The sequence below is a fragment of the Chiloscyllium plagiosum genome, chromosome 13 (genome assembly GCF_004010195.1).
Source record: "Chiloscyllium plagiosum isolate BGI_BamShark_2017 chromosome 13, ASM401019v2, whole genome shotgun sequence".
In the NCBI taxonomy this organism is placed as follows: Eukaryota; Metazoa; Chordata; class Chondrichthyes; order Orectolobiformes; family Hemiscylliidae; genus Chiloscyllium; species Chiloscyllium plagiosum.
The window spans coordinates 73,569,001-73,572,157 of record NC_057722.1 but is presented as its reverse complement, the minus strand read 5'-3'; positions in this window follow the sequence as shown (position 1 = coordinate 73,572,157).

Sequence of the window (3,157 nt, the reverse complement as noted above, 5' to 3'; positions counted from 1 at the left end):
CTACTTGCTGGACTACAAATCCGGATCCCATCCCCCGAAGAGTGCTAGCAAACCTACCTCCCAGGATATTGGTGCCCTTCTGGTTCAGGTGCAACCCGTCCTGTTTGTACAGGTCCCACCTTCCCCAGAATGCAGTCCAATTGTCCAAATACCTGAAGCCCTCCCTCCTACACCATCCTTGCAGCCACGTGTTCAACTGCACTCTCTCCCTATTCTTTGCCTCACTGTCACGTGGCACCAGCAACAACCCAGAGATGACGACTCTGTCCGTCCTAGCTTTTAGCTTCCAGCCTAACTCCCTGAGCTCCTGAATGACCTCCCCACCCCTCTTCCTACCTATGTCGTTGGTGCCAACGTGCACCACGACTTCTGGCTGCACATCCTCCCCCTTAAGGAATCTGAAGACGTCTCGGACCCTGGCACCCGGGAGGGAACAAACCATCCGAGAGTCTCGCCCATGTCCACAGAACCGCCTGTCTGTCTCTCTAACTATAGAGTCTCCTATAACTAGCGCTCTCCTCCTCTCCCCCTTTCCCTTCTGAGCCTCAGAGCCGGACCTCATGCCAGAGACCCGGTCACTGCAGTTTACCCCTGCTAGGCCATCCCCCCCAACAGTATCCAAAGCGGTATACTTATTGTTGAGGGGAACAACCACAGGGGATCCCTGCACGGCCTGCTTCCTCCCCTTCCCACCTCTAACTGTTACCCAGCTACCTCTGTTCTCTGGCGTAACTACTGTAGCTTCTATCTTTCAACCTGTCAACCTCTCGAATAATCCTCAGTTCATCCAACTCCAGCTCCAGTTCCCTAACGCATCCTGGATTCATTGCATCCAAAGGGAACCCATAGGAAAACCCTGCCCTTGTGGCATCGTCTCTGGAATACTGAACATTGTACAATGTTTGCAGTAAATAGATTCCAGATTTATGCAGTTGCTACTGACTTTCAAAAAAATCCCAGAGCCTGCTTTTCATTTACAACCAAATTGTGAATGTTCTGTGAGATAAATGCAAATTAAGATTTTATGGCTTGTGGAGATTCTGGGGGGGAGATGTGGTTTGCAGTTATTCAGTGACATAGGATGCGAGGAAGGGAAAGAGAAGAGGTTTTGTAATTTGAAGTTATACTGTCAGAATGCTCCATAAATGACATCAATAACCATTGATGAGGCCAGTCTCCCTCTTACAGGAAGGATGTTGTGAAACTCGAAAGGGTTCAGAAGAAATTTAAAAGGATGTTGCCAGGGTTGGAAGGTTTGAGCTATAGGGAGAGGCTGAATAGGCTGGGGCTGTTTTCCCTGGAGCATCAGAGGCTGAGGGGTGAACTTATAGAGTTCTATAAAATCATGAGGGGCATGGACAGGGTAAATAGACAAAGTCTCTTCCCTGGGGTGGGGGAATCCAGAACTAGAGGGTATAGGTTTAGGGTGAGAGGGGAAATATTAAACGGGACCTAAGGGGCAACATTTTCACGCAAAAAGTGGTGCATGTGTGGAATGAGCTGCCAGAGGAGGTGGTGGAGGCTGGTCCAATTATCAAATTTAAAAGGCATCAAGATGAGTAAATGAATAGGAAGGGTTTAGAGACATATGAGCCAAGTGCTGGCAAATGGGACTAGATTAATTTAGAATATCTCGTCGACATGGATGAATTGGACCAGAATCTCTGTTTCCATGCTGTATGACTCTAATACACAGAAAAGTAAGAATGGCCACAGTTCTATCAAGTTGCCCAAGCCAGCATTGAAGTGTTGACCTGAAAAGTCAATGTTTGATGTTGTAAATAGCATTAAATATTATTGAATACTATTCTTTCTGTGTTAGCATCTAAACCTTGTTAACGCATTCCTTTCAGATTTACCAAATAATGAATAATGGGTCTTTACATCCCACTTGGCTGAAGCATGTCAACGAAATGTAGAGGGACTATAAGGGAAGGCAAGCTTCTCAAAGGGAAAGGAGGAGGGTGGAGAGAAAATGTTGTGATCCCCATGGAGACTGATGACCTTAAAACAATAAATTCAAATTTTTGGTTGATAGCTGAAAGGAAGACCCAAGATATCACGGTTTTATTTTTTTTACAGATCAGATGCACGGTGGCTTTTTTTTTATTCATTCATGGGACATGGGTGCTGCTGGTTGGGCAGCATTTATTGCTCAGCTCGGCCATTTCAGAGGCTAGTTAAGAGTCAAAAGCATTACTGTGGGTCTGGAGTCACATGTAGGCCAGACCAGATAAGGATGGCAAATTTCCTTCCATAAAGGACACTGATGAACCGGATGAGTTTTTCTGGCAATCGGCAATGGTTTCATGATCATCAGTAAATTATTGATTCCAGATTATTATTGAATTCAAATTCTACTTTCTGCCATGGCAGGATTCAAACCCAGGTCCCCAAAATATTGACTGACTTTCTGGATTATTCGTCAATCAATAATACCATAAAATCATAGAGACGTGCAGCACGGAAACAGACCTTTCAGTGCAACTCGTCCATGCCAACCAGATTTCCTAAATTAATCTAGCCCCTTTTGCCATATTTCTCCATATTCCTCTAAACCCGTCCTATTCGCAGACCCATCCAGATGCCTTTTAAATATTACAATTGTACCAGCCTCCACCACTTTCTCTGGCAGCTCATTCCATACACACTCCATGCTCTGCGTGAAATAGTTATCCCGTAGGTCCCTTTGAAATCTTTCCCCTGTCACCCGAAACCATTGCCTCCCCTAAACACTTGTTGTAACATTGAAACATAGGAACAGGAGTAGATCATTCAGCACCACGAGCCTATTAGGGTCATAGAGTCATAGAGATGTACAGCATGGAAACAGAACCTTCAGTCCAACCTGTCCATGCCGACCAGATATCCCAACCCAATCTAGTCCCACCTGCCAGCACCTGGCACATATTCCTCCAAACCCTTCCTATTCACATACCATTCCAAATGCCTCTTAAATGTTGCAATTGTACCAGCCTCTACCACTTCCTCTGGCAGCTCATTCCACACACATACCACCCTCTGCGTGAAAACATTTCCCACTTAGGTCTCTTTTATATTTTTCCCCTCTCACCCTAAACCTATGCCCTCTAGTTCTGGACTCCCCCACCCCAGGGAAGAGACTTTGTCTATTTATCCTATCCATGCCCCTCATAAT